Source organism: Strix aluco, chromosome W (genome assembly GCF_031877795.1).
Source record: "Strix aluco isolate bStrAlu1 chromosome W, bStrAlu1.hap1, whole genome shotgun sequence".
Lineage (NCBI taxonomy): Eukaryota > Metazoa > Chordata > Aves > Strigiformes > Strigidae > Strix > Strix aluco.
The window spans coordinates 32,961,953-32,980,878 of NC_133970.1; positions in this window are offsets into that span (position 1 = coordinate 32,961,953).

The following is an 18,926-nucleotide window of genomic DNA, read 5'->3' on the forward strand; positions in this document are numbered from 1 at the left end:
GATAGGAGAAAAGGTTGATAACTGTCTAATTGCTGATTTGCTAATTATGAGGTAAGAGCTTTAACCAGAGCATAAGTATGTACTATTGTAAGAATAAACAGCCCCTGCCCTGCAGAAAGAAAAAAGAACACTCTGACTCGTTATTTTGGCCTCTACAGGTCACCTCCGCATGCTGCAATCCTCCCAGCGCTGAAGTACAACAGCAGGGGCTTCTTCTCTCAGAATCCCGGCCTCCTTTAAGTGCAGCCTCCTGCTCTGGCGTGGGGTACTCCACAGGCTGCAGGTTGGCCTCTGCTCTACTGTGGAACTCCATGGGCTGCAGGGGGATAGTGATTTGTGGAAACAGACTCTACAACTCAGAGAGAGTTATAAAGCAGGTATGTTTACTCCAGCGCCAGGGTGCAAGGGGATTTCTCCACAAAGCTTGCACCCCACAGCACATTTTACCAAAAACTTATAGAGTGTGGATATACATGTTCATTGGATTACATAACACAAACATACATATGCATAAGTAAGGCTGGGTTAGTTCTAGAGGCTGGTGTCAGCAGTTTATGTTCTCTTTGCACCTGCGCATTGCCTCCTGGTGGGCGTCTTTGGGGGTCTTTTGGAGGAAGGCTCACAGTCTTTCTCACCTTGTACTTTTCCCCGGAGCATGCGCAGATTCTCTTAGCTAATTTCTTGAATAATAAGAGTGGTTCCTGCTGGTTTACCACCTCTATCTTATCTGAAAGCACAGGTATATTAGTTTCTACCATCCATATATGGCTATCTATCCACTACAAAGACTAAACTAGTTAGAGCACATCTGCTTTCCAAGGACATGTCTCTTATTTTTGCCGAACATAGTAATACTTGGTAAGTTTCCACAGAAAACTGCTTTGTTTTGATGAACACAGTAGCCCTTGGTAAGCTTCCACAGAACAGTCAGGGCAAGCAGGATTATTAAGCAATATTCAGAAATCATTATAAGTTGCTATAAGTAAATAAGTTGCAAAGCAGGTGATCATTTCCTTGTATCAATTCCCCCCTTTTCTTTTTCCTAAGCAAATTCTTTTGCTATATCAAAGCAGGTATTTGAGTACATATCTAACAATTGATCTTACCTAGGATTAGGGAGATATTCTGTGTTAATATATAACGTATGTTAGAGTGCCATGTACTTACGATCCCTCCCCATAGTTCGATCATGTTGATAATTAACGTCCATCCTTTTGTTGGATTCAGAGCCTCAGGGGTCCAGTTGATTTTGATTCCCATTGCTGGTTTGGGGCTCCTTTAACTTGAGTGTGATGTATCTATGATGATCATTCTTTAATCTTGATGGCTGTATGTGAAGTTAGCAGCACCTGAAACGAACCTTCCCTTTTTGGTTCCAGAGGTGAATCTGAAAAAGATCTTATATATACATAATCACTAGGTTTAATGTTGTGTACAGGCCTCTCCAGACCTCGAGCCCTGGTCCCTAGGACCAATTTCTCCATTTCTCGCAGCTGCTTTTGTAGACTTATAATCTGTTAGTATTTCATCTCCAACCTGGGTTGATGTTCCTGCCTGTATCATATATGGTCTCCCATATGCTATTTCAGAAGTACTTAATACCTCCTTAGTTCTGGGTTTAGTTCTGATCCTTAGAAGGGCTAAGGGAAATGCTTGGGGCCAGGATAAGCCAGCTTCTTGGCCAGTTTTACTATGTGTAATTTAATTAAATGATTCATTTTTTTTCTACTTGACCACTTGCTTGTGGATTATATGGGGTATGTAATTGCCAATCTATTTCTAAAAATTTACTGCTAGACAATTTTTGCTACAAAATGTGATCCCCGATCTGATGACATCGTTGCTGGAACCCCAAACCTTGGTATTATTTCCTGTAACAATACCTTAGTTACTTCTCTGGCTTTATTAGTTCGGCAAGGGAATGCTTCTGGCCACCCAGAAAAGGTATCTGTCAGGACCAAAAGGTACCAAAACCCCCCTTTTCTTGGGAGTTCAGAAAAATCAATCTGCCACTGTTGTCTGGGGAAATTTCCTTTCCCTATCTGCCCGGGTTGGGTCTTCAGTCCTGTTTTAGGATTATTTTGTAAACGGATTTCACATTGCTGTGTCACCTGCTTTATGGTGGTATAATAGATTTTGGGCAACTATATGTTGATTTAGATACTTATATAAGGCCTCTACCCCCCAATGGGATTTTTTTTTTTTCTTTTCTGTCATCACTATAGCCCATAATAATGCAGATGGTACTGTTATTTTACCTTGAGGAGTCTTTGCCCACCTGTCCTCTTCTTTGCTTCCCCCTAGATCTTCAATAAGCTTTTGATCCTCCCTAGAATATTGAGGCTTACAATCAATTTGTATTTTACCGTCTGGAACCAAAGACTGCACTTCTACTTCACCTTCCTCAGCCACTTTTTTTTTTTGCCTCATGATCTGTTATAGCATATTCAAGTTCATGGGTGGAACTTCCTCCTTGGTGAACCTTACAGTGCATTATAGCCACCTTTTCAGGTAGTTGCACTGCTTCCAGGAGTTTGAGGATTTCTTCGGCGTGGTTTATATTTTTTCCCTGTGCAGACAAGAGCGTTCTTTCTTTCTACACTACTCCACGAGCATGGACCACTCCGAAAGCGTATTTAGAGTCCGTCCATATATTAATTTTCATACCCTTGGCCATTTCCAGTGGCCGAGTTAAAGCTATTATTTCTGCCTTTTGTGCTGAGGTATTTGGAGGAAGGGCTTTGGACTGTTACCTGATCTTCGGTGGTTATCGCGTATCTTCCCATGCAGATACCTTCTTGGACCAAACTGCTCCTGTCTGTATACCAGGATTCATCAGCTTCCTCTAATGGCTCCTCTTTGAGGCTTGGCTGGCTGGAATAAACTGCTTCAATCGTTTCCAGGCAGTCGTGTTGTAGGAGTCTGGGCTGCACTGGAGGGAAGTTAGTGCAGGCAGAAGAATGCAAGGACAAAGACAAGGCCAGCAAAATAAGGCTGGCAAAAACACACAAGATAGCAGATAAGTGAGAAACACCTGTGGTCAGCAAAAGCACACAAGCCTGAGCAAAACAGGGTATGAGATAAGGGAGTTTTGGCAAGTTTTGGGCTTTACGTGCTAATTGCAATTAACCAATGCAAATGCTTGTAGAGGCGCGTGAACAGTGCGTGTAGATGACCTGTAGCCTATTAGAAGATAGATGAGTGCGTGTATGGAACTTAGTAGAATATAAATGTAACCAGGATTGGGAAATAAATGAACAATATGATCATCATATTGGTGTTGTGTCATTCCTGTTCCCGCATGGAGAAGTAAGGACCCTGGCATCATGTGTCACAGGTTCTCCTGTGGTTCCACTAAGAAAAGAAGTTGGGTTGAAAATATTAGTAACCTCTATTTCTATATCATCCTGTTCCACTAGGAGGCCTTGGTATTTCAGGCACCTTTGGGGTGAAAGTCAGTGTCCTCCTTTCATGTCTAGTACTGTAGGCACCGTGTGGGATACTAGTACTGTGATTTTCTGGCCCAATGTGAATTTTCGTGCTTCCTGGATATTTAGAACTACTTGTGCTACTGCGTTCAGGCGGCTACGCCATCCCTTGCTTACTTCATCGAGTTGTTTAGAGAAGTATGCCACTGCCCTTCTATCTGGTCCCAAATTTTGGGCCAGGACCCCTAGGGCTGTTCCCTGTTTCTCGTGGGAGAATAACCTGAAAGGCTTAGTGATGTCTGGTAAACCCAAAGCAGGGGCATCCATCAGCTTTTTTTAGCTGACAGAATGCTCTGTCTGCCTCTCCATTGTAACTGAGGGTTTTCAGATTTGATTTTAATAGTTCATAAAGGGGTTTTAGCATGAGTCCGTAGTTATATATCCACAGGCGACACCATCCGGTCATTCCTAGGAACGTGCGGAGCTCTTTAGCTGTCTGTGGCCGAGGGGTCTGACAGATGGCCTCTTTCCTTCCAGTTCTAGGGTCCGTTGACCAGCCGTGACCTCATATCCCAGGTAGGTTACTTGCTGCTGAGCTACTGGAGCTTTCTGTGAAGAGACTCGATAGCCATTAAGTCCCAAAAATTTAATAAACTAATAGTCCACATTATGCACATTTTTCAGTCTCTGTGGCTATTAATAAATCATCTACATGCTGCAGAACTTCCCCGAATCCATGTGGTTGCTCCCATTGCTCTAGATCTATAGCTAGTTGGTTTCCAAAAAGAGTGGGACTATTTTTAAACCCCTGGGGTAGCACAGTCCATGTTAATTGCATCTTCCTTCTGGACTCTGGGTTTTCTCATTCAAATGCAAACAATAACTGTATTTCGGAGCTCAAAGGCAAGCAAAAGAAGGCGTGTTTTGGATCCAGCACGGTAAACCAAGCCAATTCAGGTACTAATCTGATCAATAGTGTGTATGGTTTTGCTATAACAGGATGCAGATTTCCTCCTCTCTTATTGCTATATACTCTCTATGCTCTGTCCAACAAGGTCTCCAAATTCCTACTCTCTGGCAGTTTCAGCTTCTGCAACTTCTTTCCAATGTCATGTGCTGATTGCCCTATAAATAATGACACTAACTGTTGTATTCCCACCTCTGATCCTGGATCTAAGGGTGTGTCACGTCATGGTATCCTGCAGCTTATCCAGGAATTCTGATGGAGTATCTTTAGGTCCCTGCCGAATGGCGTATAGGGCCGAACAGTTAATTGCTTTTAGTATAGCTCGCTCCATGCCCCTTACAATCCAATCTCTATGTGCATTTAGCAATCTCATATGGGGTCCTAACATGGGCCCTGTAAGGAGAAGTGATCTTTTATATCTTCTCCTGTACTTTTGAGGTGATCAGTAGCCAGATCCTGGGCTGTTTTTAATAGTAATTGTTTTTCAGTTTCTGTCATGTGATCCAATAATAATTGTATATCATTCCGATCCAGATCGTGTTGTTTTATTATAAACTGGAAATGCTTGGTCACCCCAACAGAGTCGCTTCGATACCCCTTCGCTATGCTTTTCCAAGTTGCAAGTTCGAAGGAAGTCTGGGACTTTTATTCTGACAGGGCCCCCATCTGGCCCTACAGCCTCTCTCAAGGGAGCCTGCACCACTGATAGTTTCTACGGTCTTGGAGTGTGAGAGGATATGGGGCTATGAGGCAGGGAGCCTGACTCCTTCGAACTTTTAGTCTCCTCCTACCGGCTTCCTACTGGTGGTACTCTGTAAATCCTTTATTTTGGCCCCTTTCTCTTTTCCCAATTTTGTGCATCTCTGTCCTATGCTGCATGATGAATCACATCTTTTCAACTTCCCTTTCCCTTCCTTATTTTCTTTTTCCAGTGCCAGCAGTAGTGGATCTCGTGGGGGTGCCAGGTCACAGTCTATTTGATATTCAGGGTGGTCTTGGAGGGTGAAAAACATGTCTGCATAGGAGACTTCATCCCACTTCCCTCCTTAAAAACAGCATCAGTTGTAGCAGGGTGTTATAATTCAAGGACCCATTAAGGGGCCATTTTCCCTCTCATCCAATTTATATAGGGACCACCACTGATTGCAATATTTGATTAGTGTCTTTTTATTCACACTTGTGCCTGGAGGTCCCCCTATCTTCTTCCAGCGTTTTAAAATACAGCCGAGGGGACACTTTTTGACTATTCCCCCACTCTGGCCGCTTCCCATCTCGTCTGCTTTACCTTAAAACGCTACCCAAGTAAGCTGACAATATCCCCCTCAGGCAGATGGTACAAGGGTGCCCTCTCCCCACAGAGTACGCACCTAAATTCAAGACAACAATTAACACAGAATTACTGCCTCTGCTAGAGGAGATATTTCACCTATGACACTTCAAACACTGAGCCCGAACAAACAGGCAGCACCAGTGACCCAGCGGGCAGGCACTAGGGCGCTCTGTACTAAGGAATGTTCCCTCGTCCTGCACTACCCCCCCACTGGTACAGAGTCTGCCCTGCGCTTCGTTCCTCTGCGGCCGCTTCCCTCGCGGGATAACGGGACTGCGGGTCAGAGAACTCCGCACTCCGCAGCTGCAGCTGGGCTGCGCCTCACACCCGCAGAACAGTCACACACCCACACAAAGGGGCCCTTGCACTTATTACTCACACAACATCAAATGACAAATATTACAAACATCAAAACACCAATTACAACAATTGCTAAATCATAAAAGTCATAAATCAAAGCCAAAAGCATAAATCATATACCATGAGCCGTTTGCCATTTATCATTTACCACAGATCCACACCTGATTGATATCGACTAAATTATTATAAACGGTACCAGATTTTACATTTGATGGTAACACGGCAATGCCACCCCACTCACACAACTCACACCACTCCCGTACCCCCATACTAGGAGTACCCAAGTCGACCTAGGGTTCCAATATGGTCAGAGTGTCGAAACCACCCTGCCACCCACGGGCCCACCACCACTTGGGGACTGAACCCCAACCGCAGGGGCGAGCACAAAGGCTCTTTACCTCGAGTAGGACGTCTCCTCATGACTTACAAGTCTCCCCGTTCTCCAACATACCTGATCCGCCAATAGATGGTCCTTGTCTGCCCCTGCCGAGATTGGGAGAGCAAGGGAGGTTCTCCGAGAAAGAAACCTCCGGGCGCGCCTAGAACATCCCCCTCTCAGCCGGTCCTGCAGCCGGACAGAGAGGGTCCCATCTGGGGTGCCAACTGATTTGCGGAGACAAACTCTACAACTCAGAGTTATAAAGCAGGTATGTTTACTCCGGCGCTGTTATAGACTATCTTGCCAAAATGATGCAAGTTAGGACAAATTAAATTTCAATTATTTATTTTAGCAAGCGGCAATAAGCAAAACAGCGCTGGGCGGCCGGGGAGTCCCTGCTCCACCAACGGCGCGCACTCACTTCCCGAGGGTCCGTCTTTTTTATATCCTCCGCCTTCCGGTATCGGGTCTCTCTGAGAGGTGTATCCTGCGTCTGCGCACTTTGCAGTTAGGGGGTCGCTTCATCCGGGTCTTCCTCACGTCACCAGCTTCTCGTATTTCCTACTTTCCTGAGAGTGGCTCACAAAGTCTTTGTTTATATCTTACAGAATATAGACACTACCCCCTTTTTTTTTTCTTCTTTTTCTCCCCTTTGTCTTTCTCCCCTTTGTCCTTCTTCCCTTTCTCCCTCTTTTCAGTCTTTTGCCTAGTAGGAGTCCTTGCTTCAGCATTTCAACTTAGATAAGCACTTACAGTCAGTTAGTCGTTACACAGTGTAATAGTTAAGATTAAGCTTAGGCCAACATAGTTTATGGAATAACATGTCACGAGCTCCCAGTATCTTCAATGGAATTTGATGAACAAACAGTTTACTGTCTATCACAGGCGCCAGGGTGCAAGGGGATTTCTCCACAAAGCTTGCACCCCACAGCACATTTTACCAAAAACTTATAGAGTGTGGATATACATATCCATTGGATTACATAACACAAACATACATATGCATGAGTGAGGCTGGGTTAGTTCTAGAGGCTGGTGTCAGCAGTTTATGTTCTCTGTGCACCTGTGCATTGCCTCCTGGGGGGCGTCTACAGGGGTCTTTGGGAGGAAGGCTCACAGTCTTTCTCACCTTGTACTTTTCCTCGGAGCATGCGCAGATTCTCTTAGCCCATTACTTGAACAACAAGAGTGGTTCCTGCTGGTTTACCACCTCTATCTTATCTGAAAGCACAGGTATATTAGTTTCTACCATCCATATATGGCTATCTATCCACTACAAAGACTAAACTAGTTAGAGCACATCTGCTTTCCAAGGACAGGTCTCTTATTTTTGCCGAACATAATAAGTCTTGGTAAGTTTCCACAGAAAACTGCTTTGTTTTGATGAACACAGTAGCCCTTGGTAAGCTTCCACAGAACAGTCAGGGCAAGCAGGATTATTAAGCAATATTCAGAAATCATTATAAGTTGCTATAAATAAATAAGTTGCAAAGCAGGTGATCATTTCCTTGTATCAATAGCCTGCTGTCTCACCACAGGATACAGGGGGGCTCTCTGCACCGGTGCACCTCCCCCACTTCATCCTCCTTCCTTCCACTGACCTCGGTGTTTGCAGAGGTGTCCTCGTAACTCCTCCTCACAACTCCAACTCCTCCTTCCAGATTCCCCTTCTTAAATACATTATCACAGATGCGCAGCCACTATCGCTAATTGGCTTGTCCCTGGCCAGAGGTGGGTCCAACTTGGAGCGGGGTGAGCTTTGAGAAGCTTCTCACAGGGGGCCACTGCTTTAGCCCCCTCTCCCACTACCAAAAACCCTGCCACACAAACCCAGCACACCCAGGTATCTCTGTAGGCCTTTTTTTGAGGCCCAGTGTGCTGGTTTTGGCTGGGATAGAGTTAATTTTCATCATAGCAGCTAGTACGGGGCTATGTTTTGTATTTGTGCTGGAAACAGTTTTGATAATACAGGGGTGTTTTAGTTATTGCAGAGCAGTGCTTACACAGAGTCAAGGCCTTTTCTGCTTCTCACACCACCCCACCAGCAAGTAGGTTGGAGGTGCACAGTTGGGACAACTGACCCCAACTGACCAAAGGGATATTCCATAACATATGATATCATTCTCAGCTACGAAACTAGGGGGGAGGTTGGTGGGAGGGCCGCTGCTCAGGGTCTGGCTCGGCATTGGTTGGTTGGTGGTGAGAAATTGTTTTCCTTTGCATCACTTGTCTTTTCTTGGGTTTTATTTCTCTCTCTTTGTTATTTTCCTTTTCCTTACAATTTATTATTATTATTATTACTATTATATTTTCAATTATTAAACTGTTTATCTCAACCCACAAGTTTTCTCACTTTTACATTTCTGATTCTCTCCCCCATCCCACTGCGGGGGAGTGAGCAAGCGAGCAAGTGGCTGTGTGGTATTTAGTTGCTGGCTGGGGTTAAACCATGACACCCTGCTAACTCCGTGGGCCTTTCACTGCCAGCCCGGTGCCTCGGTGGGCCTTTCAACATGACCCAGGTGCTTTGGCAAGCATTATGGCATTGCTGAGCTGCCTTGGTGTGCAGTTTGTTGGGGCCCAGCAGCCTTGGCAGGCCATTCAGTGCAGCCCAGGTGCCTGGGCTGGCCTTTCGGTGCAACTTACCATCCTCAGGGGATCTTTCTGTGTGGCCCAGCTGTCTTGGCAGGACTTTTGGCGTGGCCTAGCTCCCTTTGCCAGACTTTCTGTGAGTCCCAGGTTTTTTGATGCACTTCTTGGTGTGGCTCAGCTGCTTCAGTGGGCCTTTCTGTGAGGCCCAACTGCCTCTGTGTGACTTTTGTTTTGTCACTTGTATCTCAATGGGCTTTTCAGCGTGGACCAGGTGCCTTGGAAGGCCTTTCTGTGAGTCCCAGATGCCTTTGTGCATCTTCTGGTGCAGCCTGGTTGCCATGGCAGGCCTTTTGGTGTTTCCTAGCCACCTCGGTATGCCATTTGTTTCAGCTCACACTGCAGTTCTGCGCTTTATTTCATTTGCCACCCATAACTTAACACTACCGCTTGTCTCTCAACTGCTCATGAAGCTCAGGAACGCTCTCACTGTCCACACCAAGGCAAAAGCTCACAGCCAACTTCTCTATAGCATTCCTACATTCAACATTCCATACTCATTATTCTCACGCTCCCACAGCAGCTTGGCACTTCATTTCACTCCTCACCTAAAACTCAGCCCTACCACTCAGCTCTCCACGGTGCAATGAGGAAGAACACACATCCACTGTCCACACTAAGATGAGAATTCTCAACCAAGTTATCCAGCCTACCTGCGCTCGCCTTCTCACACCTATTCTTCTCTCGCTCACACTGCAGCTCTGCTCTTCGTTTCACTCACCGCCCAAACTGCAGCCCTACCATCCAGCTCTCTAACACACTTGTGTGGATTAGCCTTGGCTAGCAGCCAAACTCCCCCACAGCCACTTGCTCACTTTCCCACTCAGCAGGATGAGAGAAAAAATAGGAAGAACAGGAACAAGAAAGTTCATGGGTCAAGATAAAGATAAGGAAATTGCTTACCAATTATCATCACAGGCAAAACAGACTCAACTTGGGGAAAATTAATTTAATTTATTGCCAATTAAAATAAAAATGTAATGACTGATTCAAGTAGTGAGAAACAAAAAGACAAACATTAAAACAATACCTTTCCTTCCCATTTTCCCAGGCTCAACTTTACTTTTTCACTCCAGACTCTTCTCCCCTGGCCAGCAGCGGAAGGGTGATGGTAGGTGGGGAGTCATGCTTAGTACACAAGATTCCACAGCCAGGTTATCCAGCCTGCTTGCACTCAGCTTCCCACACCTATTCTTCTCACACTCACATTACAGCTCTGCACTTATTTCACTTGACACCAAAAACTCAGACCTACCTCTCAGCTCTCCACAGTGCAAGAAAAAAACCCCATCAATTTAATTTAAACACCGCCACCACCACTTAATTTAACAATCAAACAGACTAAGACAGTGAGAAGTATAACCACATCTTAAAAATACCTTCCCCCCACCCCTCCCTTCTTCCTGGGATCAGCTTTGCTCCCAATTTCTCTACCTCCTCCCCTTCAGCGGCACAGGGGGGGTAGGGGATGGTAGTTGCGGTCAGTTCATCACCCATTGTTTCTGCTGCTCCTTCCTCCTCAGGGGGAGGACTCCTCACACTCTTCCCCTGCTCCAGCATGGGGTACTTCTCATGGGAGACAGTCCTCCATGAACTTTCTCTGACATGAGTTCATTCCACAGACTTCAGTTCTTCACAAACTGCTCCAGTGTGGGTCCCTCCCGTGGGTCACAATCCTCCCAGTGACAGACTGCTCCAGTGTGGGCTTCCCTCAGAGTCACAGCCTTCTTCAGGTGCAGCCACCTGCTCCGGCACAGGGTCCTCCACGGGCTGCAGGTGGGCATCTGCTCCACCATGGACCTCCATGGGCTGCAGTGGGCCAGCCTGCTGTCTCACCACGGGCTGCAGGGGAGTCTCTGCTCTGGCACACCTCCCTCCCTCCTCCTCCTCCTTTCTTGCACTGACCTTGGTGTTTGCATAGGTATTTCCCTGGCAACTCCTCCTCCTCCTCTCAGGTTCCCCTTCTTAAATATGTTATCACAGAAGTGCAGCCACTGTCGCTAAATGGCTTGGCCTTGGCCAGAGGCAGGTCCGACCTGGAGCCAGGGGAGCTTTGAGAAGCTTCTCGCAGGAGCCACGTCTGTAGCCCCCTCCCCTGCGACCAAAACCCCTCTACACACAAATCCAACAGAATATGTATATAAAGTATATCTATGTATAATTTAAGAAAATATATGTTTTTATATATATAAAAACATATTTTTTTAGATATGAGCACTTCCTGGTCCAAAGAAAACTGGGAACCAATCAGAGGGTGCTCTGAGATCATGTGCATATATGACATTTTCAAATAGGGGCAACCAGACAGTCACAGAGCAGCATGAAAACACATGGGGTATGACCTTGTCAAAAAATGGCAGCTTCTCTGTATGTGGTGGGGCAGGGTCTTCCTTTTCTGATGTACTTCTGGGGAAACAGGAAGAGGTGTCCCGTCCTGCCAATTAGAGGGCAGTCTCTAAACACACAGGGTATGCTGTTTTACAAAACAATGACCCCCAGGGCAAAAAGAGGTGGAATAAGCAGACCACGTGACTGAAAGAAGGGAAGGACTTCTGGGACAAGTGGGATGTGTCTGCCGGTAGGGGCAGAGATTCTGCCAGAAGTTGGGGAGTGTGGCACCTGTCACTTCTTATCTTGGACGAAAAGATTTTCTTATTCTACTTGTACCTGTCTCTGGTCCTGTCCCAGATAGCCCTCAGACTTACACTGTGTTTTGCTGATTAGGAATACCAATTAAACTCAGACACCAGAGTGAAAAGAGCAGGCGTATTTTAATGGAAATAACTAAATAATGTAACAGAATAATACAGAAAGCATACAGTAAGAAAAGACAGAATAGTGCACTTAAACAAATAAGAAAATACAGGGTAATGCATCAAATCATTACTACCTGAGAGAGAGAATAGTGATTAAGAAAGATACATCACCACTTGCATACGTTACCATCATCCAGATCCGCAGTCGCTGGGGAGCCCCGGTTACAGCGAGGATTTGGAGAGCCTGTCCCGGCAAGTGGGAAATCCTACGCGGTGCGTCCACCCGTAGGTGAGGCTTCTAAAGTTGCTGTAAGCGGGTCCAGCCTTATATACCCAAAAATCAGCAAGCCAGAATAGCTGGCACCTTTGTTTTAAGCGGAAATATCTGGTTTCAATCTCACATTAGATTCCCCCAGAGCCTGGCCAGGGCTCAAGGGATAAGCTAAGGGAGTTCCTCTGCTTATCTAATTGGATTATGCGCAAGGTCTCACGTCAGGCCACAGTGCCAGACTAAGGTCTCCATGACCCTGTTATTTTATCCACACACAAAGAAAGATAAAGATACATTCAAGATAGCTACATCTTCCATACATATTTCACCAATGATTACATACTGAGTTAGCAGCTTCGGCTCAGGGCCTGTTGTTCAGGCTTCAATACACATCAGAATAGGTGGTTTGTTATAACTTAGTATAATACCTATTAGCACAATGGTTATCAGTTATAAAATATACAGGATTCATCTATAGGTCAACTCTGGCTTGGGCTGGTTGTCCAAGCCTTAGCACTTCACACTGTAGGTAGGTTCTTACCTGAATGGATCCCCTTGTACATATGTTGTTGCTTGTCTCCAGGCTCTATCTCCTTCATGGGCTTTAAACCTACATTGTAGACTTGTCTCTAGTCCTGTCTCCTGTTCCTCACTGGACTTCTTAGATAGAGTCTTTTGGTCTTTTCCACAGGCTGCAGGGCAATCGCTGCTCCGGCACTTGGAATGCCTTCTCCTCCTCCTTCTTCACTAACCTTGGTGTCTGCAGAGTTGTTTCTCTCACATTTTCTCACTCCTCTCTCCCAGCTGCTGTTGCACAGCATTTTTTGCCCTTTCTTAAACGTGTTATCACAGAGGTGCTACCAACATTGCTGAATGGCTCAGCTTTGGCCATCAGCAGGTCTGTCTTGGAGCTGTCTGAAACTGTCTCTGTCTGATATGGGGGTATCTCCTAGTGTCTTCACACAGAAGCCACCCCTGCAGCCCACCCCCACTACCAAAACCTTCCCATGTAAATCCAATACAGTCCTGCACCTGGGATGGCATAATCCCAAGCAGCCGTACAGCCTGGGGTTTGACTGGATGGGGTGTAGCTCTGCCGAGAAGGACCTGGAAGTCCTGGTGGTCTGCAAGCTGAATGTGAGTCAGCACTGGACCCTGACAGCAGTGAAGTCAAACTGTGTCCTGAGCTGCATCAGCAAGAGTATAGCCAGCAGCTCAAGGGATGTGATTCTTCCACTTGGTGTTTTTTTAGGCCACACCTTGAATACTGTTTCCAGTTTTAGTCCCCCATTAGAGATATTGAAAAAATGGAGAAGGTCCAGCAGAGGGCCACCAAGATGATCAGAGGGTTGGAGAAGTTGACATATGAAGAAAAGTTGAAGGCACTGGGTTTCTTTAACCTAGAGAAGAGAAGGCCTGAGAGGGTGGGGGCCTGGTATTGGGTTTACTGGTGGATATACTCTCTTCACAAGTAAGCACAGTGTCAGGACGAGAGGTAATGGGCACAAGTTGCTTCAGGGAAAGTTCTGTTTGGGTATAAGAGAAAAATTCTTCACTGTGAGAACAATTAAACACTGGAATAGATTTCTCAGAGAAGTGGTGGACTGTCCCTCACTGGAAATATTAAAGACTCAACTTGATGGGGCCATAGAGAAACTAATCTAAGGCCCTGCTTTCCACAGAAGGTTGGACCAGATGATCTCCAGAGGTCCCTTCCAGCCTAGACTTTTCCATGATTCTATGTGACAAAAGCTGCAATAGGGTGATCCGCATGGCCAGTGAGAGGACCTACCTGTCTTGACACACTTCCAGGGTAAACAAGGTGGTGTGTCTTTGGCTGCCATCCAATGATAGGGCATTCTGAGATCACATTCTAATCTCTCTCAGTTGTCAGCTGAAATGAGTCAGGTCTGACATTCTTGTCCATGCCTCAGAAATGGGAGGTGGATGACAGTGCTAATGAATTGCCATGTTACTATCCCCCCATAGGAATTAGGGGTGAGTTTTTCACTTATGCACTCCTGTGACTGGGTAGATGTGATAGTATACAAAAATAAGATCTAGCACAATACCATCAAAAGCAGAGGTATCCCCACACACACATATTCTGAAAATGTGTGTTGTATGAGAATGACAAAACTCCCCTCCACAACACTCAGCTTCCAGTGAAAACTGTTTTCCTTCTCTCCCCACCCCCACCCCACCAACCATTTTCAAACCCCAGGGGAAAGGTGATGGATGAAAACATTTTCTTCCTTTTTTTGAGGAAACTCCCCCAAAGATTTTTGTAGGGGGTGTTTCTTCGAGGGACAATAAACCAGTTTCTCCCCACAAAAATTTTCACATGAAATCACCCCTCCCAGTTTTTTCTTCTCCTAGCCCAAGTATCCAATTTGACAATGCTGGGAAGGAGCCTGCTTTTCAGGAAGGGCCAAAGCATCTTTTCCCCTTAAAGTATGCTAGATTGACACAAGATGGAAGGCACTTCAGATCTTGAGGTACTTCCAAAACTCTTGCTCTGGACTATATTAATTTCTCCTCCTTGGATCCATCAGTAAACTAAAGAAGCATCCAGAAATCCCTGAAAAAATGGTGACAAATGGCTCTGAGAAAACCCAAGATGAAGTTAAAACTGAAGCCAAATGTGATGCTGTGCATAATGGATGCTGCGGGCAGACTTCTGTGTTGTCATATTACATGTCAAACCCAGTCTTAGGACCAGGTCCTGGCCCTTGCCAGATGACAAGTGTCAGGGCCTTGAGAACATGTGCATGCGCGCACACACACACACACTCCTGCCCAGGGGTTTGACAGCCTCTGCCAGCTATGATATGGTGCACCCATGTAACCTGGGATCAGACTACTGGGAAAGCTCTGTGAGAAAGAGTTGGGAGATGCCTCACTGAGGGCCTCCCCTGCTTTGCTTGGAAGCTGCATTTAAGCCTTTGCCCTTGGACCTTGTCCAAGCTATGTTGCAGTCATGCCCGTGCCTGGACTTGTACCTTGCTGATCTGGATCTTGACTTGCTGATTTTACTTCCTGGCTTAACCTCAGGCCTGCCTCATCATGATGGACTTTTCTGGTGATCTGGACTGTTGACTGACCCTGGTTACCATCACAGGACTTGCTGCTCCCTGACTTACCTGTCAGGGAGTAGTGAGGGCCAGCTGCTCCTTCAGGGACGGGGAGCTGGGAGCTAAGCATCTTAATAAGTCTGGCAGAAGCACTTGCCCCACCAACAAGGGCCCAGTCCCACAGTACCAGAGTGAGGTGAACACAGAAGCCAAGGTTGTTCAGCCAAGAGTCCAGATCATCAGACAAGTCTGTGGTGATGAGGCAGGTCTGAGGTCAAGATGGGAAGATGGGTCAGAAAGTCATGGTCAGGGTCAAGTCTGGAGACAGCAACCAGGGTAAGACAGAGTTCAGCAACTGCCAGGCAAGCTTACAGTGAAGAGGCAGGTCTGAAGTCAAGCTGGGAAGTAAGTCTGTGGGTCAGGATCAGGGTCTGGATCAGTGGGGTCCATGCACATCATGGAGTCTGTATCGTGATAAAGGTAATTACTGTGCAGTGCATTTAAGAGGTTGTACTATGTGCTCTAGACACACATATGCTGTGATGAAGCAGGCTATAAAAATGTTAGTGTTATGCTCCAGGGTTACATGTCCTTTAGCGTGCTTCCAAGAGACAATGGCTGCATCTTCATAGACAAAATCACAGGACACATCATAAGCTAGATAAGGTACCCACACAGCTCATCTAGTTCTCTCACAACGGCGTGGCAGGTGCACTCACCCCAATGAAGGTGGGGCTTTCCAACTGTTGAGACGCAATGGTTGGTGACTCTTTTTTGTGCCATTTTTTTCATGTCTTTACGGTAATTGGGGCCCTCAGTCAATAAGAGCTGATATTGACCACAGATCAGATTCGGCTCGGGTATAAATGGAGTCCCCTGGGGACATTTTGAGCCAGTCCTCTTTGGAGCAGCAAGGCTGCAGTCAAGGACTCTCTCCTTGGGTCGTGTTTTGCCAATTGACGGGGTCAACAGAAAGGACACAGACACCAAGTTAAAAAGATAAGCTTATTTTACTTTAGTTTAAAGCAGCACAAAGAATAAGCAAGGTCATGCACCTGATAAAGAATAAGCAAGGTCATGCACCTGATCATTACTACATAAAGTTAGCTACAGTGATTAAGAAAGATACATCACCAGTTGCCCTAATACGTTACCATCATCCAGATCCGTGCTTCAGCTGGGGAGCCCCGTCACAGAGAAGGATCAGAGAACTGCTCCCAGCAATTGGGAAGTCCTACGCAGTGCGTCCACTCGTAGGTGAGGTCTCCATCTTTGCTGTGAGAGGGTCCTGCTTTTATACAGTTTAACAAGCAAATCATATTAAAAAAAAGGGGCACAGAAACATCTGGTAGATTGGCTTCACTTCACTCGGGTGCATCCCGGATCTGGCCAGGATCCCGGGCGCGTCCGAGGAGTCCCTGTCTTCTAGGAAACAGCTAGCTTAGGGTCCAAAAATATATATTTTTTATCTATAGTTTTCAGAGGATATTACCATGGTCATATTTCATGCTGAAATGATGCTAATTGGGAGGTTCACTCAGAAGTCAACTCTGGTTCGAGGCCTATGGTTCAGGCTTTGGTTTGAGGCCTATGGTTCAGGCCTTTTTATGTCAGGTCAGGACACTGCCCAAGGAAACTCCTCAAGGTTGAGAGCCCTCACTTTTTAGGTGAGTGACCAAGTGTTTTGGATTGTCATTAAATCCTAGGAATTCCTTGAATTGGCTGTGTAGTAATACTTTCCTCTCATGGACATCCGAATCTGTAGTTTATTAATGATTGCTGGAGTGCTAATTGATTTTTCTCAAATTTTATTTTGAGTATTTGTTTTGTTTATCTTGAGAGCCTCCACAACATTTTAATTGGTATAGTTGGCAGGATGTCAATAGAGAAGCTATTACGGAGGCACAGCTGTGCCCCTTCTCCCCCAGATGTCCAGTGGATGAAGGAGAAATGGTCTGATCCGGTGGCAGTTGTAGAAAAGTTAGAACAAAGCCATGGAAGTTTTTGGGACGGCAGAGGTAAAGGAACCATGTGCGCCATCTTAGGTGCCTGTTTGATTCAGGCACAAGACTACTCTGGAATGGTAGAAAAAGATAATTTAAAGAAACAATTAGAAATAGATTGTTTAAAGAGAGAATTGCAATGAGAAAGACAGCGGACACATTTATTAGAAGAAAAAATTGAAATCATGTTGGCTCAAGCAAAAAAAAAACCCAGTATTGTCCAGATTCAAAAGTTAATCGTGAGTGTAGATCCTGAGAATTGGGATGGGGACACCTGGGGAGATCCTGATAAAAGCAGTTTGGAGGGAATAGAAGAAGTGGAGGAAAGGAATATGCGACCTCTCAGCAAAACAGAAAGGCATATGGGTCCGTAAGGTGGGAAGCCCAAACTACCATCTGCACGACCCCCTGGACAGGACCCAAGTTTAGCAAACTCCAGATCAGGCTGGCAGGTAACCAGTCGATACGATAACATCTCAAGTGACTTATTGGGCTGGGGGTGTGGACCCCAAGGAGAGGGGGGAACCTGTTACTAACAAGGTGAAGGGATTGTTGGAATTGGTGGAAAGAGTACAACAGGCGGCTTGTATTCAGGCAATGGATGAGAGGGGGCGGCATGGAATACAGATTGCTGTGCCGGTGGATCCCAGCCACCTTAGACCTCTGTCATGTCCCGCTCAGATGAGGGAGACAAGTGACTCAGATTCGCAAATCCCCAGTGGAGCAGACAACAAGTCTCCAAGTCCAAACATTTATTAACTACCCACAATGTACTAATTGAACACACAATAGTTGGCTAAGTATATAGCAAGTTGTGGCAAGCAATACAATATGCCTTGCATTTCTTAATGGGAAAGGGAAAAGAGGGAGATAGAGGGAATGGGGAAATACAGATCACCAGTCTGGGTTTCTGCGCTGATCCCGCCGGCGAGGGTTCCAGGAGGCACAGGAGGCAGCTGTCTTTTTCACTGGCATCCGTCTTCTTCGCTTCACTGCACTTTCCTGCCCCCCCCCCTTCCTGATTTATACCCACTTTCCTTGGGTCAGTCCCCTAGGTCGACCCACATCCCTACGTATCCCATGTACGGGGAGGGGTAAGGTGTTTCATGGGATGATGTAATTAGCATGATCATGTTAGCCTTCGTTAGCATATTGAGGGGTGTTAACTTTAATATGCATTTGGTGGATAATGAAGCAAAGGTCATTCACCGGACAGATGGCCCTTGAAATTTGTCCAGGTGCCCCAGAGCAGAGCCGTCCTGTCTCCACAGGGCTCCCTCCTCCAGCCCCATCTTGTGTTATTCGGGCAGCCTTATCAGCTTCGACCTCCACACTATCCACCCTGTGACTCATAGTTTTGTCTTGCAAGTGTTTGAGGCATTTCTTCGATCAGCCTCAACTTTCGCTTTCTCAGGCTGTTTTTCTTAGTTTCTCGCAGGCCTGGTTTCTCGTCTCTCACAACCTTTTATTAGAGGACTCCCACATGCTTTAAAGATACATGTCCAGTCCCTCAGAGAAAGGGTACAGAGGGCCAACGAACGGTACCCGTAAAATCCTCCAACTCCAGCTGCGCATGTTTTAACATGGGCGGAAGTGTTACATGATATGGTTGCTTATTGGCGTGAGATGGGATGGACTGACCTGGGCAGTGGTGTGGACAGAAATAGGAAGGTCCATCAAGCTAGCCAAAAACTCCACCCTGAGTGGCC